The sequence below is a fragment of the Tamandua tetradactyla genome, chromosome 5, assembly GCF_023851605.1.
Source record: "Tamandua tetradactyla isolate mTamTet1 chromosome 5, mTamTet1.pri, whole genome shotgun sequence".
Classification (NCBI taxonomy): domain Eukaryota; kingdom Metazoa; phylum Chordata; class Mammalia; order Pilosa; family Myrmecophagidae; genus Tamandua; species Tamandua tetradactyla.
In genome coordinates, this window is record NC_135331.1 from 154,129,390 (window position 1) to 154,152,280 (window position 22,891).

Consider the following 22,891-nt stretch of genomic DNA (forward strand, 5'->3'; position numbering starts at 1 on the left):
GGAAGAATAGGGAAAAAGAAAATAGACCAAATGCAGGAATTTTCAATTACAAGAATAGATAAAATTTTTAAAATTGCATTTCATTCCATGAAATGTCTTCCAAAACCAAACTGTTGACAAACAAGCAATTGTTGGTCCCATGAAATGTCTTCCAAAACTAAATTGTTGATAAACAAGTAATTGTGTTTAAATTCAGTTTAAAATCAAGAAGTTTAATGTTTCTCAAAACTGCACTTAGCAGTTCGCATAAAGAGGTGATCATCTACAAAAAAGGATACCTCCTCTAACCCAATCCCATTTCTCTTCTTTCTAATTTTAATTTTCAATCATCAAGTTTGCTTCCAGCAATTGGGTAGGTTATTTCTAAATGGAAAGGGCTGCATATGCATCATTCTAAATTCAAAGCACTTCATATTGCTTTCCAGCAACCACTCTGCTACCCTCCCCCACAAAAAATGCCTTAAGAAATTTTTGCAAAGATAATCTGCAATACTCATTTCTAAAACTTAGAAATGAAAAAGAATCGAGATGATGAAATAGCTGTGTTCTAAACGCCAAAGAACAATTTCTCATTGTACATCTCCAAATCACAAGGGATGATGGGTCCCAGAGGAAGCTGTGGTGTTTTGTTCATTACTGGGTTTCCCACTGATAATGTCACAAGTGATGCTGCTGCTCAGTACAATAGATGCTGCCAGTTCTTTGCTCAAAGATTCAAGCATTAGTAAAAGCTTTGCTAATTCACAAAGTGCTGATGCAACCAACATGATTGGTAAGACAAAAGATCCACAGGGAATTCATAGGCCAATGTCAACTGTACACATAACAGTCTGAACTGCAATTCCTAGATTTTCTCTTACACACACACACACACACACAAGAAAGGAAAGAAAGGCACCAACGATTGTTATATAAACATCGCTGCTTATACTTAGGGGAAATTTTTCCAGTTTTTTCCACTTCTCACTTGATTTCATCCAATAGGTATGGCCTCAATGCCATATCAGTGTGCCTGACCCTAGAGTGAGGGGTCATGCATGCATGTGCATGTGTGTATGTACTCAATAAACATTCAATAATGTCAAGAACCATTGTACTAGATGGTACAAATTTAAAGTTTGCTTAATAACTGATGGAACTAATGTAAAAATGCTTTTTTCATTAGAGAAGTTATGGGCTTACAGATATAATCATGCACAAAATTCAGGATTCCCATATACCACTGACCAATATTACCTTGTGTAGGTGTGGAATATTTGTTACAACTGATGAGAGCACATTTTTAAGATTGTACTATTAATTGAAGTCTATGGTTTAACTTAGGGTTCACTGTGTAGTGTAGTTCCATAGATTTTTATAATTCTGTTACCATATCTACAATCTAAAATTTCTCATTTTAATCATGTTCAGATATATATTTCAGTGCCATTAATTGTGTTCACAATGTTGTATGACTACCACCACCATCTATTATCAAAACATTTCCACATTTCAAATAGGAATATATTTTATATATATTCTTAGATATTTTAAGTCTTAGCTTCTCATTTCCTATCATCACCGTGACCCTGCTAACCCACATTCTAGGTTCTGACGCTGTGAGTTTGCTTGTTCCAATTGTTCCAAAACAGTGAGATCAAACAATATTTGTTCTTTGTGTCTGGCTTAATTCATTCAAAATGTCTTCAAAGTACAACCCATGTTGCCTCAAGTATCAGGACTGTATTCTTTTTTATGGCAGAAGAATATTCCATTGTCTGTATATACATTTTGTTTATTCATTCATCAGTTGATGGACCCTTGCATTGCTTCCATCTTTTGGTAACTGTGAAAAATGCTGCTATGAACATCAGTATGCAAATGTCTGTTTGAGTTCCTGCTTTCAGTTCTTTTGGGGATATACCTAGTGGTGGAATTGCTGAGTTATATTACTTAACTTTCTGAGGAACCATCAAACTGTCTTTCATAGCAGATGTACCATTTCACATTCCCACCAGTAATGAATGAATGCTCCTAATTCTCCACATCCTCTCCAACATCTGTTATTTTCTGTTTTTTTTTTCTTTAATAGCATCCACTCTAATGTCTCTGAAATGTTATCAACTTGTGGTTTTGATCTGCATTTCTCTGATGGCTATTGATGTTGAGCATCTTTTCATGTGCTTTCTGGCCATTTGTATATTTTCTTTGGAGAATGTCTCTTCAAGACTTTTGCCCATTGTTAGTCTTTTTGTTGTTAAGTTGAAAGATTGTTTTATATATTCTGGATATTAGTCCTTTATTGGAAATGTGGTTTCCAAATATTTTCTCTCATTTTCTAGGTTGTCATTTTACTTTCATGATAAAGTCCTTGGAGGAACAAAGTTTTTAATTTTGATGAGGTCTCATTTACCTATTTTGTTCCTTGTGCAACAAAGGAAAAAAATTGCCTAAACAAGGTTCTGAAGATGCTTCCTATGTTTTCTTCTAGGAGTTCAACAGTTCTCTTATATAGATATTTGATCCATTTTGATTGATTTTTATATATAATGTAAAATAGGGATCCTCTTTTTTTTTCCTGCAAATGGAGAGCTAGTTTTTCCAGCACTATTTGTTAAAGAGAATATTCTTTCCCAATTGAGTGGTCTTTGCCACCTTGTCAAAAATCAGTTGGCCATAAAAGTGAAGGTTGATTTTTGAGCTCTCAATTAAATTCCACTGGCCTATATGTCTGTCCTTGTATCAGTATCATACTGTTTTGACTACCATGGCTATACAATAAGCTTTAAGCTTGGGAAGTGTGAGTCCTCCAACTTCATTCTTATTTTTTAAGATGGCTTTAGCTATCTGGGGCCTGCGCTGCTTTGCTAAAAATGCTGGAATGCAATATACCAGAAACGGAATGGCTTTCAAAAAAAGGGATTTATTAAGTTGCAAGTTTACAGTTCTAAGTTTACAGTTCTAAAATGTCCAAACCAAGGCATCCAGAGAAAGATACCTTGGCTGATAGGTCCAGAACACCTCTGTCAGCTGAGAAGGCACATAGTGACATCTGCTAACTTTCTCTCCTTGGCCTCTCATTTCAAAAGGCTTCCCCAGGGGTGTTTTCTTTCTTCATCTCCAAAGTTCTCTGGCTGTGTGAGCTCTGAAGCTTTTGCCAAAATGGTTCCCTCTTAAAGGACTCCAGTAAGTGACCCATCTTGAATGGACAGAAATACATCTCCATGGAAACCACTTAATCAAAACATCCCACCCACTATTGGGTAGGTCACATCTCCATGGAAACAACTTAATCAAAAGATCCCTCCCAGCAATACCGAATCAGAAAACATGGCTTTTCTGTGGTACACAACAGTTTCAAACTAGCACAGGGCCATTTACCCTTCCATATGAATTTGATGATTGTCTTTTCCATTTCTGAAAACAAAGCTGTTGGAACTTTGATTGGGATTGCATTGAATATATAAATTGCTTTGAGTAGTATTAACATCTTAGTGGTATCTTCCAATTCATGAACACAGAATATCTTACCATTTATTTAGTTCTTTAACTTTTAGTTTTGTAGTGTTCTGTGTACAAGTCTTTTATATCCTTGGTTAGATTTATTCCAAGATATTTGATTCTTTTAGCTGCTATTTTGAGTGGGATTTTTTTTCTTGATTTCTTCTTCAGATTGTTCATTCCTGTGTACAGAAATATTACTGATTTGGGGTGTTTATCTTATACCCTGCTACTTTGCTGAATTTATTTATTAGCTCCGAGAGCTCTGTTGTGGATTTTACAGGCTATTCTGTATATAGGATCATATCATCTGCAAATAGGGAAAGTTGTACTTCTTCCTTTCTAATTCGGATGCCTTTTATTTCTTTTTCTTGCCTAATTGCTCCAACAAAAACTTCCAGGACAACGCTGAATAACAATGGTAACAATGGGCATCCTTGCCTTTTTCCTGTTTTCAAAGGGAAAGCTTTCAATCTTTCACCATTAAGTAGGGTGTTAGCTGGGGGCTTTAAATACATGCGCTTTATCACGTTGAGGAAGTTTCTTTCTATTTCTAAATGTTCTCAGTATTTTTATCAGGAAAGGGTGCTGTGTTTTGTCAAATGCCTTTTCTGCATCAATGATCACGTGGGGTTTTCCTTCATTCTGTTAATGATGTATTACATTAACTGATGTTCTCATGTTGAACTAATCTTGCATACCAGGGTTAAATCCTACTTGGTCACAGTGTATAAGTGGTAAATGCTTCTTAATGTGGAATATTTATTATGCTGGAATTAACCAGCACAAGTAAAATTTAACATCGTTTCCAGGGGAGACAGCATTCAGTGAAATGACCACTACAAGCTTAAAGTACATATTACATGAAAAAGAAAAGTCCCCTTCTATAAGGGTCCAAAGTGTGCAGCAATGTAGCTTTTGGTATATGCCCCCTTTCTCCTCACTAAAAAAAAAATTACTAGAACAACCTTTCCTCCATCGTAGAATCTCGCTAAGAATAAAGCCCTCGTAAAAGTGAGATTCTAGACTGCAAGCTTGAGAAATCATTTCTATTCTGGTACTTCTTCACACAAGAGAGGACAAATCAGCAGAACAAGTAGACTTTGAAACTCAGAAGGCAAAGGAAAAATTATTTCAAAACAAAAAAAGCACAGAAAAAAAGCAAAAGTTTCATTTTATGGCATGTATAATTATCACTCTAAGAATGAAATAATAACCCAAATGTAATCAAACTAATTATGCTAGTCTTTTTTTTTGCATTTAGCTTCCTTTTACCACTGTATTGAAGTTTTTATTGCTAATTTACAGTAATCGAGTCATGAGAAATATAAATGCTGACGTTGTAAACTCAATTGTAATTGTTCATAACAGTCAAGGCTTGCCTGCCTTGTCATATCACATAGGATTGAAAGAAAAAATTGAGGATATTATAATAGCAAAAGAGAAAAATTAAATGTTTCTTTAAAATGTTAATATTAGGGAAAACTGCATGTGTTGGTCAGGAACTCTGTACTTCCCGCATCATTTTACTAAAAAGCTATAACTGCTCAAATAAAAACAGAAAAAGACATTTACCAAGATGTAACCATTTTAAGTAAGCATGAAATAATTATTCCTTTTCAAAGTGAACTACAGAAGAACCCTGCAGTTTGCCATCTTTACTTACTTTTGAGAGTACAAATACAGACCATGAGTGACTTTTAAGCTTTACCTACCAAAGCCACTTTAAAAGCAAAGTCCAGAAATCTGATGAAATAGCCAGTTAAATGAGACTGGCAATGTATTTCAAGCTTGAAGATGAAACCCAACAACTTAAATAAGATACCTGTACTAACTCCCTAAAGAACAAAATACAAAACCAAATATTTAAGGACTGCAAACATATAAAGTTTGGGGCTTTGGAAGACAAAGTGCTGATGCTGATACCCTATACAGAAATTTCAAATTTATCAGCAAGGAAAAATGACAAATTATAAAACTGGTATTAAAAAGAAAAAAGAAAAATAAGCATCCTGTATTATTTCTTAATATATTAATGTACGCTTTTTCTTTTCAAAAGCAAATACCTTGGGGGCCACAGTGGCTCAGTGGCAGAGTTCTCGCTTGCTATGCCAGAGGACCTGGGTTCGATTCTGCTCATGTAAAAACAAAAAGCAAATACCTTCCAGTGATTAGTTAAGGTTTACTCATTAATCTAAATAACAAAGATATCCTATTTTCTACATGTCTACAGTCTCAGGAACAAAAAGTTTATTTAGTATAATAAAATTTAAATCATTTGAATTGGGATCATAAAATTTTAACATTTGTCAAAAGACCCTAACAGCAACCAGGAACATTATAGGACCCCATTTACTATGTTAAAGGTACAAGAAATAAACTCTACCAGGAAGAAATGGATAGCAATAAAAATTGCAGTATCAAGGTCAATTGCTTATTGATCCTGATACTATATGGATGGGGGAAAAAAATCTTCCCAGAGGATATTTGTGATCTATAGAAAGATCTGCAGAGAGATTAGGTGGTATGGAGCAGTCATTTAGTGAGTTAGTAATCTTTGAATCAAAGAAGAACTTAGTTGAATATCTGCTCTGTACCAGGCACTGTAATAGACACTGTGTACACAAAGTCTTATTTAATACTCTGCGGTATTTCTCGGTGGTTGGTTCTATTTCATAGACCTCTGAAGTAAGGCTCACAGAGGATAAGTAACTTCCCTAAAGTTACCCAGCTGGTTAGTTGTGGAACTTGAATTTTAATTTACTCTGTCTTCAAAGTCCTTGTTTTTCTGAATTCTACACTCACAGATTATGCTCTTAAATTGTTCTTCTCTGGGCACATATTTCAAAGTTAGATATTTGGTTTAATGTATTTCATAATGTTCGTAATTTTACAATTCTGTATTAAATTTGTATGCTTAAGAAAAAAACAATCTCTCCAAAGGACTTGTAATCCGAACTCCAAAGGACTTAGATAGGATGTAACAAATGAATATGAATGCTGAATCATTAAACTGATATCTCTTTCAGTCTCCAGTATTTTAGAGCAGCTAGAATTAAAAACCTAAAATTGTGAAACTGTAATCCATGTCTACAACTAATGGTAGTGCTGTGCTTTGACATTTACAGCTTTTTTGTACATGTTATTTTTCACAAAAAAAAAAAAAGGAAAAAAGTCAATTGTGATGATAAAAAAGTATTTAAGCCCTTAGCCTCTTATATTCTGGAGCAGCTAGAAGGAAAAATATGAGATCGTATGGTAGCCCATGACAAACTCTGGGATCTGTCCTGTAACTACTTCTTGAAGAGTGCTTTGAAAACTATTGCTTTTTTATTTCTTTGCTTTGTATATATGTTATACTATACAATAAAAAAAAGTTAAAAATCAAAAAAAGGACTTGTAATCCCAGCTAGGCCTGAGACTGAAAAAACAAACTCAAGCAGAAATCTGATTTAAAATGTACCCAGATCAGTAGAGCACTCAAACTACTCCCCTCTTGAGGAACCACTTTTAACCCAGAAAAAAGTATTGTTATGAGTTCGAAGGAAAGTGAGCAGCTCAAAGCAAAATATCACAAAACCTCAAAATTATCTAAGCAACAAAAGTGATTAAGAGCAAGGAGAAAAAGGAAAAATACATACAAAAATGCTTCAGGTATTGAAATTATTAGACAAATAACATTATTGTTCAATATATTTAATAAAATAAGTTGATGGAAATTATGAGTGGGAGACAAGCAAATGTGATGAAGAAGCAAATAAATGTCTAGAAATGAAAAGTACTACAACTGACATTAAAAAGTAAGTCAAGGAGGTGTGAGGATAGTTCAGTGGAAGAATTCTTGCCTGTCATGTAGGAGACTTGGGTTCGATTCTCAGCCCATGCACATCCCAAACAAACAAGGAAACAAAAAAATTCAACAAATGGTGCTTCAATAACAGGGTACTTACATGGAAAAAGAATGAAATGTGACCCATACAACATACAACATACAAAAAAAAAAAAGTAATTCAATAAAGTGGTACATTAGACATAGCTAAAAAGTCAATAACGGAGAATAGATGTTAGAACAGAAGAAATTTTCCAGAATGCAATCAAGAGAAACAATGGGCAATAAGAAATAAAAGCGATGAGACTAAGGAGAAAATATGTTGAATGTCTAATGAACATACAATCGGAATTCCAAAATGTGATCATAAAATTCTTAGATCTTAGAAAGAACCAAAGGGGAGAAAACAGATCCCCCAGAAAGGAAAACAAATTTAGCTTTGACTGCTGAATTCTCAATGGCAACAATAAATTTCAAAAGACAATGGATGTAATAAAAGAAAATAACTGTGAAACTAGAATGAAATGTTCAGGAACTGTTCCCTTCAAGAAAGAAGATGAACTAAAAGGACTGACACACAAAACAAACAAAAATCGAATACCTCTCTCTCCCACGCTGACTCACATGCATTCATACATATACACATACTTTCTCTATCTCAAAAAGGAAAAGCAAAGGATAAAGTTAAAGCAGAAGAAAAATTACCCTGGATAGGTTTGATACACAAGAAGGAATGGTGAAAAAAAATATTGATAAATATGTAGTTAAATATTACAAACACCATATAACACAATAAGTAATTTCTAACTTCAGAGTGGGAAAAACAGGCTACAACTAAAAATACTGAACAGCAGTGGCATATAAGTTGGAAGGGGAGGTATAAGAGTTTTTTAGAAGTTCGCAGAATTTCATATTTTTTTGAGGAGGGCAAAGATACTGATTAACTTTAGACCAGATTAAGCTGACTATGTAGGTCAAATCTGAATAACCACTAAAAAAAATAGATATAGAGTTTATAACCTTCACCTGCACCAAAATGAATAAACTAAATAAGAAATGTTTTAAAAGGGGAAAATCAATCTATCTATCTAAAAGAAGACAAGCAAGAAAGATGGAAAGAAAGAAAAAAACAGACTAGATATGCATAATATGATAATAAATAAATCCAGATATTTTAGTATTCATTCTAAATATGAACAGACTAAATGTTCTAGTTAAAAGCAAAGACCTAGGCTTACCAACGTGCACGTTTTAGTTTGTCCTCCAGAACAACTAATAAATAACAAGAAACAGTACAGAACAGCTCCTGGGGCCACGTCAGTGACAAGACGCACAGCGTACCCCAGTCTGGACCAGCTGGACCGGCTGCGAGCACCCCCCAAAACTGTGAGTTCCCAAAGCTGCGGAGGCCAGCGCCCGTCCCCCACAGGCCGCTTCCCAGAGGGGAAAGGAAAGGACTTTACCAGCAGCAGGGACTGGGCACAATCAAACGCCAATTGTGGAACTAATTAACAAATTCTAACTACTAAAAATAGGCCCCCAGCTTAGGTGAACCTGATCAAAGCAGAGGTTGTTCATTTTGCCCCGGCACCAATGGGGTAGGACTGACGGAAAAAGGGGAAAAAAAAAAAAGAAGGAAACAGAGGTTTTTGTGGCTGTGTATCTACAAAGGCTTGACGGCCTCTGGATATAGCGGCAGGACTTTTCAGGCTGCAACTGCCCCAGGCATAGGCAGAAGTGAGCTCTTTTGGGGGCTTGTCTGGAGCCTGTGCCTTCCCCAGGGGAGGGGTGAAGCCCAACTCAGGTGGAATCCCTCCATCAAGGAATTCAGACCCCAGGGCTTGGTAATTTGAAGCCATTAAAACCAGCATACAACCTCTCCTCTGTCTCCACCACGCCCCCAGCAGGGAGAGTCTGCCAAAGTTAAAGGTGCCGCATCATCTTATGCTGGTGGGACCTAAAGTCAGACAAGCGCCACACACAGGGCAGGGTAAGAAAAACAGAGTCCTGAGACTTCACAGGAAAGTCTTTCAACCTGCTGGGTCTCACCCTCAGGGAAAACTGAGGCAGGTGACTCTTTCCTCCTGATAGGAGGCCAGTTTGGTCTGGGAAAATCTGGCTGGGGTATATAATATCTAAGTAGACCCTCCTAAGTGTGGTGGGCCGGGGGAAAGGCACCACACAAGCAGGGCAAGAAACAAGAAAACAAGAACTGAAAAATTCTCCTCTGTTAAACAAAACTTAAGCTAAAGGACCAGATAAAGCTGAATGGAATGTCAAAGAACAGACAGAAAACAAATTCATCCAGCAAGAAAACCCTAGATAAAAGAAGTGAAAGCAATCTCCAGAATAAACTAATTAAGGTAATTAAATGCCTAGACGCCAGCAAAAAATAACAAATCACACCAGGAAAATTGAAGATATGGCCCAGTCAAAGGAACAAACCAACAATTCAAATGACATACAGGAGCTGAAACAATTAATTCAGAATGCACGAACAGACATAGAAAACCTCATCAAACCAAATCAATGAATTGAGGGAGGATATAAAGAAGGCAAGGAAAGAACAAAAAGAAGAAACTGAAAGTCTAAAAAACAAATCACAGAACTTATGGGAATGAAAGACACAGTAGAAGAGATGAAAAAAACAATGGAAACCTACAACGGTAGATTTCAAGAGACAGAACATAGGATTTCTAAACTGGAGGATGGAACATCTGAAATCCAACAAGAAACAGAAACTATAGAGGAAAAATGGAAAAATATGAGCAGGATATTTTACTTGAAAGTATATTGAAAGTATATTGAAAGGTATTTTACCTTTCAATTACTCAGGGAATTGAAAGACAATATGAAGCACACGAATATATGTGTTATGGGTGTCCTAGAAAGAGAAGAGAAGGGAAAAGGAGGAGAAAAACTAATGGAGGAAATCATCACTGAAAATTTCCCAACTCTTATGAAAGACTTAAAATTACAGACCCAAGAAGTGCAGTGTACCCCAAAGAGAATAGATCCAAATAGACATACTCCAAGACATTTAATAATCAGAATGTCAGAGGTCAAAGAGAAAGAGAGGATCTTGAAAGCAGCAAGAGAAAAGCAATTCATCACATACAAGGGAAGCCCAATAAGACTATGCGCAGATCTCTCAGAAGAAACCATGGAGGCGAGAAGACAGTGGGATAATATAGTTAAATTATTAAAAGAGAAAAACTGCCAACCAAGAATTCTATATCCAGCAAAATTGTCCTTAAAAAATGAGGGAGAAATTAAAACATTTTCAGACAAAAAATCAGAGAGAATTTGTGACCAAGAAACCAGCTCTGCAAGAAATACTAAAGGGAACACTAGAGACAGATACGAAGACAAAAGAGAGAGGTGTGGAGAAGAGTGTAGAAAGGAAGACTATGAGTAAAGGTAAAAAGAAGGAAAATTAGATATGACATATAAAACCCAGAAGGCAAAATAGTAGAAGAAAGTACTACCCATGCAATAATAACACTGAATGTTAATGTATTAAACTCTGCAATCAAAAGACATAGTCTGGCAGAATGGATTAAAAAACAGGACCCATCTATATGCTGTCTCTACTCAAAGGACACGAGGCCAAGGACACAAATGGACATTTACACACCAATGTTTATAGCAGCATTATTAACAATTACCAAGAGATAGAAACAGCCAAAATGTCCATCAACAGACAGTTGACTAAACAAACTGTGACATTTACATAAGATGGAATATTATGCAGCTGTAAGACAGAATAAAGTTATGAAGTATGTAACAACATGAATGGACCTTAAGGACATTATGCTGAGTGTGATTAGCCAGAAACAAAAGGACAAATACTGTATGGTCTCACTGATATGAACTGACATTAGCAAATAAACTTGGAATATTTCCTTGGTAACAGAGACCATCAGGAGATAGAAATAGGGTGAGATACTGGATAACTGGAGCTGAAGGGATACAGATTGTGCAACAGGACTGAATATAAAAGCTCAGAAATGGACAGCACAATATTACCTAACTGTAATACAATTATGTTAAAACACTGAATGAAGCTGCATGTGAGAATGATAGAGGGAGGAGGGCTGGGGACATAAATGAAATCAGAAAGAAAGATAGATGGTAAAGATCGAGATGGTATAATCTAGTAATGCCTAGAGTGTATAATAGTGAAATGTACAATGTAAAAATTTTAAAAATGTTTTTGCATGAGGAAGAACAAAGGAATGTCATTATTGCAGGGTGCTGAAAATAGATGATAATTAATACTTTAAAATGTCACCTTATGTGTGAGACTAAAGCAAAAAATGTTTGTTACAAAATTTATATTTTGACTAGAGCATTTCCTAATATAACTCATGTAGATAGTTTGATTGAATGTCATAAGTACTTGGAATCTCAGGTAGGACATGAGATTTTCTTGGTTTGTCCAGAGTGATGCCCCGATGAATCCCAGAGTGATTTGATCAGTGACTGGAAAAGTATTTGCAAGCCCCCTTCGGGGAATGGTGAGAGTGCGGAGAAATTCAACTTCCCCAAGTTGAATTCTTGATATTCTCACAAGCAGTGTGGACAACCAAAGCTATAGGCTGAGCCCCCAGTCTTGGGGGTTGTTCATATGAAACTTAACCCCACAAAGGATAGGTCAAGTCTACTTAAAATTTAGGCCTAAGAGTCACCCCCAAGAGAGCCTCTTTTGTTGCTCAGATGTGGCCTCTCTCTCCAGTCAACATGACGAGCAGTCTCACCACCCTACCCCTCTCTGCATGGGACATGACTCCCAGGGATGTGCACCTTCCTGGCAACGTGGGACAGAGATACTGGAATGAGCTGAGACTCAGCATCAAGGGACTGAGAAAAACCCTAGAATGAGCTGAGAATTAACATCAATGGATTGAGAGAACCTTCTCGACCAGAGGGGGAAGAGTGAAATGAGACTAAGTGTGAATGGCTGAGAGATTCCAAACAGAGTTGAGAGGTTATCCTGGAGGTTATTCTTATGCATTAAGTAGATATCACCTTGTTGTTCAAGATGTAGCAGAGAGGCTGAAGGGAACTGCCTGAAAATGTAGAGCTGTGTTCCAGTAGCCATGTTTCTTGATGATGATTGAACAATGATACAGCTTTCACAATGAGACTCTATGAATGTGAAAATCTTGTGTCTGATGCTCCTTTTAGCTACTATATCAACAGAAGAGTAGAACACATGGAATAAAAATAAATAATAGGGGGAACAAATGTTAAAATAAATTTAGTTTGAAATGCTAGTGGTGAATGAAAGCGAGAGGTAAGGGGTATGGTATGTATAATCTTTTTTTTTCTCTGTTATCGTTGTATTTCTTTTTCTGTTGTCTTTTTATTTCTTTTTCTAAATCGATGTAAATGTTCTATGAAATGATGAATATGCAACTATGTGATGATATTAAGAATTACTGATTGTATATGTAGAATGGAATATATCTTAATGTTTTGTTTGTTAATTTTTTTAATTAATAAAAAAAGTTAAAAAAAACTAGTTATATACAATTTACAAGAGATACTTCTTAAAACATAAAGATATAGGTCCATTATGAAAGTCAAAGAGTAGAGAAATATATAGCAAGCAGGTCATAACTCATAAATGACCTTATATTGTTTCATTACTATCAGAGAAAAAAAAGACAGTCAAAGAGCACTACTGAAGATACAGAAGGTCATTACATTTGTTAAAAGGTTTAGTTTGCCAGAAGGTTATTAAAAAATATATACTTAAATATGTATAATAACAAATCTCAAAATACGTAAAGAAAAAAGATGAATGATCCACTAGATGAAATTAGTGAATCCACCATCATAATTTCTCAGTAACTGAATGATAAAGCAGACAAAAACTTCAATAAAGATAATGAAGATTTAAACAGCACAATCAAATTTTTCATTGTTTGGAAACACACGGAAAACTGCACCCAGAAACTGGAGAATACCCATTATTTTCAAGTTGTGCATAGAATATTTATTAAACAAGATACTGCCCTAGTTATAAAGTTAACCTCAACAAGCATCAAAGGACTGGTATGATATAGACCACATGCTCTGATCAGATAATAGGCTAGAAATCAGAAACAGCCAAAAAATCGAAAACATATTTGGAAATTATAAACAGTTTTCTATAACTCATGGATCAATAAAATCACAGAAAATGAGTGAACAAAATTAGTTACATGAAAAATTCTGACAACCACCTAAAGTGGTGATTAGAGGGAAATTTACAGTCCACTAACAAAGCATACTCACAACCAATAAGCTAAGCACCCAACTTAAGAAATTAGCTGAATGGCAGAATAAACCTAAGAACCTGAAAGAAGAAAAGAACATAGAAAAGAAAATTAGAAAAAAAATGAATGAATGAATTAGAAAAGAAATATACAATAGAGTTGTCAGAAAAGCTAAAAGCTAGTTCTTTAAAAAGATTATGAAAGCTGACATATCTGGCAAGACTGAAGAAGATAAAAAAAAGAGAAAGAAGGCACAACTTAGCAGCATCAGGAGTAAAAAGTAGACACATCACAGATGTGGCAGAGATGAAACAGATAAGTTAAAGCCCATTAATAGTAGAAGAGGTAAATTGTGGCATTCATACAACAAAATACTAAACAACAATGAAAACAAACTACAGCTATACATAACATTGATGAATCTCACAAACGTAACAGTAAGCAAATCAAAGACTTGGTATACAGTATAACTGCAATTATATAAAGTCTAAAAATAACCAAAACCAATGAATAGGCTGCATTGGGGATACAGCAGAGGCTCCCCCTAAATAGGGGAGAAGTAGACTGAGGGATTCTAAGGTACTGATGTGTTTTATTACTTAACCTTGGTGGCATGCCCTGGGTATTCACTTTTTTTAACTTATAAATATATCTGATGTAATTTTATATCTACAGTGTACTTCACAATAAACATTTTTGGAAAAAAAAATGCAGTAAAATCAGTTTCAAAAGCATATTCTGAATTTTCCTGAGTAAAAAAAAAAGTGAACATCCACAAGGCCTCATGAAAAAATTTACCTGTTCTATTCATGCCAACCACATTCTATGCAGCAATTAAAAGACAGGGTTGCTGGTTTAGAGATGTTAAAGAAAGAGAGAAATAACACTCATCTAAGCAAAAAAAATCCATTCTGAAGTGCTAAAACAGAAGTAAACATCAGGTACTAAAGGAGCAGACTGCCTAAATCTGACTGAAGAGAGGAAACCGAGAGCTAAGAGGACAACATTTGAAAAAAGGATAACTAGCCACCCAAAATAAGTTTAAGTCTGCTTTTGAATATATGCCCCTCCTCCTTTTACAGCCAGCACCAAATTCTAAAACTGAAAAATGAATGTGAAAATATAAATGTGCATTCATTAGGGTCATGATAGTTGAAGAAACGTTCAGCTATAAAAATAAAAGGGAAAAAATTTTTTAGGTAAAAAAAAAAAAAGATTTTTCTCTCTACATTTAACCACTAGTCCCTAAGTTTTCACATAGGTCTTTTTCCTGGTTCTTGTCCACTGATATCCAGTTTTATTTCTAGAAGTGACCATGTTTTTGTGGTATCTAGAGTGATACCTCCAGTTTCAAAGATAATTTCTGGCTTAGGTGAAGTTTTGTATTATTGACAGAAAAGTAGAAAGATAAACATAGACATAAAGAAACAAATGTATGTGTGAACAGAGCTAAACCTTATAAATTCAAATCTTTCAAATGATTTTTCCCAAATATGAAGAGTCCAAGAGTCAGCAGCAAAGTTCAGAAGACAGAATATTTTTAAATTTTTGAGGTGAATACACAAGGAACAATATTCATTCTACCACACAGCAATTATGCATGCATTTATAAAGGTGCTCAGAAGGTTAGACGGCAATATAGTAGTGCTATGCAACTGAAAAAGGGAGAGCGTTCTCAGGGCACACTATCGGCTGCTGTCTCTGTTCAGCTGGAAACTCCATCTGTATCTATGGCTGAGCACTAATGGTTGGTTCAAGGTTTAGGCAGGATTTTACAGGTGTTTGTAAATATCTAGGGATATTTCCTTTAGAGAAAGCCTATTCAAGCAGGCCTGGGTTCAAATTCTGACTTGAGTCATTCATTTAACATCAGCAAAAAACTGCACAAAATAAAAAAGGAAGACTGCACAAAATAATTAGGTCCATAGGTTTTACATTAGGAATAATAAAATGTCTTGTTTATGGAAAAAAATCAAAGCCCTTGATCCCTGCCCAACAATTCTACTCCTAGAGATTTACATAAAGGGAATAACCATAGACGTACACAGAGACTGAGCTATATGATATATACTGCTATACAGTAGCCAACAAACAGCGTATATATAAAGAACAAGAATTAAAACTACAATTTAACGATACATGAAATAGAGAAACAAAATTAAGAAATTCCTGACATCATTATACCTTTAAGTGGAGCAAATCTACCCAAGGTCTATTATGGAAAATGGAAGAACCTTAAATTCAAAACTCATAATGCATAATTAAAGTACTCAAAATACCAAAAGTTAGATGTAATGAGTGGGAATGAGGTGAAAGTTAAGAACAGATTTTTCTGTTATTGCTAGACTGCAGTAATCTTTGGAAGGCATGAAGATTTGTGCGTTAATCAAAATGGGGCAGAAAGATGGCCGCATATTTAGACTGGAAGAAATGACAGAAACAAGATAAAATTATTATTATTTTTTTTTAATTATTAAAAGAATGGATTTTATTAGAAGTACATACTTATGCATTTTTCTCTCTAGAAAGCAACGACTGCTATGGCCAGAACAGTCTTTCCCACCCAATTCCCTCTGGAGCTATATCCTCCCATGCCCAACTTAAGATTTAAAAATAAAATAAATATATATATATATACTCCTAGCCAGATACTGTACCAATCACCTGGCATTTATCTTTATTGGTTCTTGGGTAATTTTCAGTTAAAACTCTTATTCTGATCCAAGCTTTAAACATCTTTAAATACCTGCAAATATTCTTTCTCTAAAATTATCTATGCATTTGTTTTTGTCTAAAAAAGAGAACAAAAACAGGAAAAGGTAAAGATGCCTCCCTTTGGAAGGAAAAGGCCAGAATAGAGAGTCATGTCTCTTCTGCACACAACTTCCACAAGGCAGATCCGTAGAAGCATCCCCAAAAAAGAATCTGTCTGAAACATTTTTTTCAAATTTTTTAATGATATGACTGAGTCAAGCCAATTGAGAGAAAGAAGTTAAACTAAGAAGCTTTGGTCAAAGCTCCCGGAGAGATATGTAAAGCTTGGTCAAAGCTCCTGGAGAGATATGTAAAGCTTATGACTAAAATGACACATAAGTGTTTTGGATACAAATTACCTGAGAAGCAATTAACATACATGCCAAGTGATTGGCATGTTATCTGGCTGGGGTGTCATCTGCAGGTTTTGTGAACTAAGTTGAATGTGGAAGGAAATAGTTTCTTTAGCATGATCACTTGGCAGGAATACTGATAATAATTGTGTTACTATTATTTTCCATAGATGACCACTAGATTACTCTCCTATCTGCCAATATGCAAATGTTCTTTTGCCCAATACCCAAAAGCTACGTTAAAACCCAACCTTTGTAATTCTTAATTAAATTTTTAATGAGCATGAAGGAGCTTTCTAATATCTTAATCTAGGGTTTCATGCTTGAGTTTTCTAAATCTTCGGACATACAGACTGAAGTGGACAGAAATTACTTTTACCAGTCCCTTCCATATTGACTGGCATGTTGCTAAAAGGCATTTTGTCCTACATGTTACACTCAAAAAAGTGAAACGTAGCTTGCTTTAGAAACCATTTTTTACAGGCATGGCACACTGCCTCAAGCCAACTAAAGCATGTTGGGCAGCTCATACTACAAATTATTTGGAAGGTACTCCATGTTTTGTGGCTACAACGGTACCTATTTTGAAGATCATCAGTTCAAATTAGGGGCACACTGGACCTTAAACAGAAAATTACCATGAAACAAGCCAAGATCTCATCAACACCGAAAATGTGTGATCTGGTACTTATAGTCAAAACATTTCAAGTATTATTGTTTTAAAAGTTGAAGAGAAACAAAATAAACTCTGTGAAACGTAATTTGTTTTCAAGTAAATACTAAGAACTCACCCTATATACATACTTTTCAGAGTTGCAGAAAAAGGAAAAAAAAAATGTACCTGTAACAAAGTAAAGGATATTTGCAACAAATATTCTGGTAAATATCTAGCAAATTAAATACTCTTAAAAGAGTACTTCATTTCATTTCAAATTTTCCTACAAATGCTGAATCTACAGCATTGACTGTGGAATGTGATAAGAAGTAGTCTAAAGAATGGACAAGATAATTACGCTTGTAGTGACTAGAACTTTGAATCTTAGGTATTATTTCCCCAAGCACTAATGGGGCTCTCTCAAATAAAATATTTATGACATTTTTTTCACATAATGGAGTCCCAGAACTTCCCCCTAAGGCTTGCTCTCCAAACCTTTGAGGTCTGTTCTCTAGGTCCCAGAACCATGGAGAATGCCCTGAAGGTAATTTTTAAAGTATTAGAAGAAGATAACACTATAATGACAAGCTAAATTTTACCTAGGGATTCCTTGGCTGAACATAAATTACTGAAGCTAAAGAAATGCCTGGTTCAATCATCCACTGTTGGGATAATTCAGTCCACCTTAATAGATAAATCTGTGGTTAGGATTACCGGCATATAGGGCTCCCTTTTCCAAAACTTTTGAGAGAACAAGAATGTGTTGGAAAAGCACAATAGTTTTAAAATTAACTAATGCTGACTAAAATGCTGATGAGATAGATGACAAACTCTAACAGGACGTATTTTTAGCTTCTGATCTCTTAGACCTGCTGCTTTTTTTTTTTTTTTTTCCCGCATGGGCAGGCACTGGGAATCGAACCCAGGTCTCCCACATGGCAGGTGAGAACTCCGCCTGCTGAGCCACAGTGGCCCGCCCCCTGCTGTTCTTAGTGCACATGCACGGTCAAGTTCCTAAACAGTTATCTGTTACACATGTGCATGCACATACACATACACAAGTATGTACATATACATGCACATATATACTTATATTTTAAAATAGTTTTTAAAAGAATCATTCACAAAACAATCATCCCAAATGAAATAAACCATAAGCAAAATCTCAAGGTACTCACAGTAATCAATATAATTCCAGCAACTAAGTCACATCCACCTCAGAATTCCAAATTCCTATTTAATGCAGTACCTTCTTGCCTAGAGTGCAGCGAACTTAAGGTAAGATAACTGTAGTTGAAGTTTTAAGAACATGACTTTCCTAAGCAATTTTTCTCCTAGAATATTTAGTTTGCTGCAAATTTTCAGAAAATGCTTGAGATGTAGAGTTCTTTTTTGAAAGTTTCAGTTCTTACATATTTGACAGCAGAGCTATAAAATTGTTCTCACAGATGAAAATCTATACCCCAAACAAAACATTACAATATTAATTGTTATCTGGAATCATTTTCTTCAAAATTTCCCTGCAAAGAAGGTATTTCCTACAATATTCCCCATCCATTTTGCATATTCTTCACAATGCAAAATTATATATAAAGCCTATACCTGAGATGTTACTTTAAATACTTCATGACAGTTCTCTTTAAATAAACCCCACATTCTATTTTTACTGTTCAAAATGAACTGGATTATGTAATCGATCATGTCACTAAAATTCGCCAATTCAACACCTCCCAAAATATAGTGACTCTTCCTCAGCGCCTTTGATTCGTAGCTGACATCAGGTGTGCACAATGTAAGTGGAGCAGAAGAATAGACAGGTGTGGCAGAGACCGGGAGTGTGAGAAAATGGGTTTTCCATCACCCACAGGATACAAGCACAAAGAAAACCCACCCATTTGGTTAATAAATGTATTTATATATTAGGGTTCATCAGATAATTACATGTATTGCACATCCCATCCAAGAGTAAAACTGTTCGAAGTAATGTCATTATACAATAAACGTCAGGTTTTATTGATGATTCTTAGAAATACTACTCCTAAAATTAATTGCAATCTTCTTAATCTAAGACATAAGGTAAGCCAAATTCACCAGCAAATGAATCAAACAAACAAGAGAAAATCCTTTAAAAGTACATAGTTAAAGCCTCATCCATTCTCACAGAAAAACTGCATCCTACTTGAATTTCCTAAGTGTCGAGACTGAGTATAAATATTTCTTCCATCAGCGACTAAATGCTCACTTTAAAAATTTGGGCCAGCCGTGAGGTTGGAATTGGGGGAGGGAGCACAAAGATATGGGAATCTTTTTTTTTTTTTTTTAGGCAGCCTCAGCCTCTAGGAATTTTTTCCTGGAAAAAAAAAAACTATAATAATAAAGACTGTATGCAAAAAAGGTGCGGGGCCGCTGAAATCTGATGAAGGCTCAAAGACACACAGCGCCTGAAGCTCAACCACATGGAAGAGGCCACCTCTTAGAAGTGGCGGAGCCCGCAAGGGGCCTTCCCTCTGGGGCAAATGTTGTGAATCTCTCCCCCCGAAGAGTGAGGGGACCACAGTGTAAAAGTTCAAGGGGACTCCATCCCTTTCCTATCAGTCCCGGTACTCAGCTTCTCGACGAGAGAAGGCCCGAACTCGGTGCCCAGGAGCAGCCGACCGGATTCCTAGAAGGCCTAACTGCTGGGCGGGCCGGGGATGCGGGCAGGGGCGTCGGGGCGCAACGGGGGCGCCGCGGTGCCGAGACCCGGCCCGGCTCCGCCGGGTGGCGCCGGCTGCCGGAAGAACCTTAGTCCGGCCGCTCTTACTCTGCAAGAGCTTCCCGGAAAACCCAAGCTTCTCCCGCACAACTTCGGTGGAACCAGCCTGATTCTCGGCCGCACGCTCCGCCAAACCGCAAACCCTTCCAGACGCTCCGCGCGCACCACGCGGGCGGCTCCCTGCCCCCCGGGGGAGCCCGAGGACCCCCAAGTCTCACCTCATACAAAGGGGGACGCGCGGGCGCCTGCGGGAGAGTCCAGGGAGCATGGCCCCATGCAATGCCTCTCGGAACTTTCCTGACATAGCACTTCTCTCCTCCCCTGCAGAAAACAACGCTTCGGAAGCAGAGGAGAAGAGGAGGAGGAAGAGGAGGTGGTGGCAGCGAAGGCGGTGGTGGCGGGAGCCAGAGCAGAAAGTGCGGAGCATCGCCGACCAGCCGCCGCCTCCCTATCTGCCGAGGGGTTCCGCCCCCGGGGCAACCGAAGCTCCCTCTTAAAGGCGCCGGCCCATTTTTAGGGCCAGGGGTGAAGGGGGTGAAGGGAGAGAGGAAGAGGAGACAGGTAAAGAGGGAGGGAGCAAGTAGAGTCGGAGAGATCCCGGGAGGCTGATGCGCTGGCCCTTTTCCGGCCTCCACCGGGGCAGAGGCGCGGACAGTAGGGCAACTGCTAGGAGTCCGGACTTGGGGCGCCTCCCGCCGCTCGCCTCGTGCCCCACGTTGGAGCGCGGATCCTCGCCCCTTCTCCCAGCGCCTGCATCCCTGCTAGGGGCTTAGCCTCCCGCCAAGCCTGCGCGCGCGGCTGGTGACTGCCCGGTGACACTGCGAATCCAGAGGCTGCTTGCGTTTTGTTCTTCCTTTATCCAGCCCACGGTAGTGACGGTTTCACCTAGAAGCGCTGACGACTGAATTGTCTTGTGGAGGCTTCTAGACTGACCTCTGAAGTTGTCCCTAATGGGACACTTGCCAGAGAGCGCTTCTTCCAGTGGTCCTTTGCCAGGTACCCTTCAACGGGCTTTCGTGGACTAATGACTCATCAACAAAAATTGGAGTTACTTTTCTGTGTAAAACTCCCCAAACTGGACTCATGGAGACCCTTCAGAAGACAACACCTTAAGCTCCCAAGGATAATTGAGAGATGCTGCTTTCCAGTGACAAGGAAAAAAAAGAACCTCATATTGATTTTTTTTTTTTTGGCTGTCACCGAATTTTTATTGTCATTGCTGAGCCCACAGCCACCGGTGGGGATGTGCAGAGCCAGAGCTACCCAGCATTAGCAGCTGTCATTCCCAGCCCACCACAGTAACTGGGGGTGTGGGCCTGCTACTGTCCAGGTGCCTGTTTTTATACCTCATAGTGCCACCCCTTGCTGCTTCGTACGAGGGGTACTCGGCGTAGTGTTGTACTATTTGTACTCTGCACAGAGTTCTCTGGCTTAAGTGGGGGGTGGACAGGCAATTTGGGTTTGATCTGGCCTGGGTGCCAAAGCATGGGTCCTCCCTCAGGGTTACATCTGCTCAGCAGCAGGGCCAGTGTCTAACCCACTTGTATCAGCCATCAGTGCCCTGAGTCTGGACCTGAACATCTCACTTCTTCCCCTTCTGCCTCCTGCGGCTGCAAAGCTAACACGTTAGCTTCTTCTGGAAGAAGATGGCAGGAAGAGAATATACAGATGATTGGGACAACTTGGGTTACCAGATAAGAGAAGTAAGCCTTGGGCTCTTTTAAGCAAGAGATGATCCTTCTGGGGCCAGGCATTAAGAGAGGAGATTGGAAGTGAGCAAGATGGAGATAGCCTGGTTTTATGAAATATCCCAGTACAGTCAGGTATCGCGGAAAAGATAAAAAAACTTATTAAAATTTAAAACTGAAGTTGGGCTCTGTGTCACTTGGATACTGAAATGTAATTATTCATCTTTTCAGGTTGAATTAATATATACGTAACAAGGAATTTCCATGGGCATCTCTCAAGTTGCACTGATTATATAACACAAGGCTTAACATTTTGAATGTGTGTTTGGGGCTTGTAGAGGCAGAATTAACATTGCAGTAAAAAATTTAGTTAATACAATTAAGTTTTAGATATTGTTTGTATGCAAGTGGTTTGCTAAACCTGTGGCTTCTGGGGCTGGCTTTGGTTGTCCAAATACTTGAAACCTCATAACCATCAGCTTCTGAATCTGAGGTTACTGGTAGAAGAGACGAGGGAGAGTGAGTCTCTTTGGTGGTAGATATGTGTGTATGTGTTTGTTGGGGGTGATGGTAGTTACAATGGACATCTGTGGTTTTTACCTAGTCAATAGTCAACCCTCCTCCTTTGGTGATACTTTAATTTTCCTTTGGGGAGCCACTTCTATTCAGTTCATGCAGTTTGAGCGTTATGGGGCTGGGGGAATGAAAATTGCCTGGAGTTGCAAATGGCCATCTTGCCTCTGCTTATAGAAAATAAAACCAGTGCAAAGAAAATGGAGAGAAACCAAACTTGACACAATTTAAGCATCAGGAGGGGGAAAAAAGCTTTTTTTTTTTAAACTTGCCTTTTGCCAACTCTGCACTTGGGATTTATAAGCATCTGAGCCAATCAGTTCCAACTAACTCTCCTGCAAGTTTGAAGTCAGGTTGAGTAGGGTGCTACTCAATTACATTTCAGTATCCAAGTGACACAGAGCCCAGCTTCAATTTTAAATTTTATTAAATTCTTTATATTTTCAGCGATACCATGTAGGCGTATATATTTTGCCTACCAAGAATGCCAAATAATTTCAATCTTTTTCTTCCCACACAAGAACTTTGCCTGTAGTTG

At 37.5% G+C, this 22,891-nt stretch overlaps 1 protein-coding gene across 4 annotated transcripts in view; it reads right to left on the reverse strand.

Annotated features, from left to right (window-relative positions):
• Positions 1–22,891, reverse strand: part of GPR63 (G protein-coupled receptor 63) — a 111,355-nt gene that overhangs the window by 58,319 nt on the left and 30,145 nt on the right. For 2 of the 4 annotated variants that reach the window (XM_077162439.1, XM_077162437.1), the window contains exon 1: positions 20,311–20,781. The exons of 1 other annotated variant lie outside the window; for it this stretch is intronic. The gene's annotated coding sequence lies outside the window, so the exon portion shown is untranslated. Of the gene's footprint in view, positions 1–20,140; positions 20,216–20,310; positions 20,782–22,891 lie in introns of those variants that run through there. One more of the 4 variants, XM_077162440.1, reaches the window with a different exon arrangement.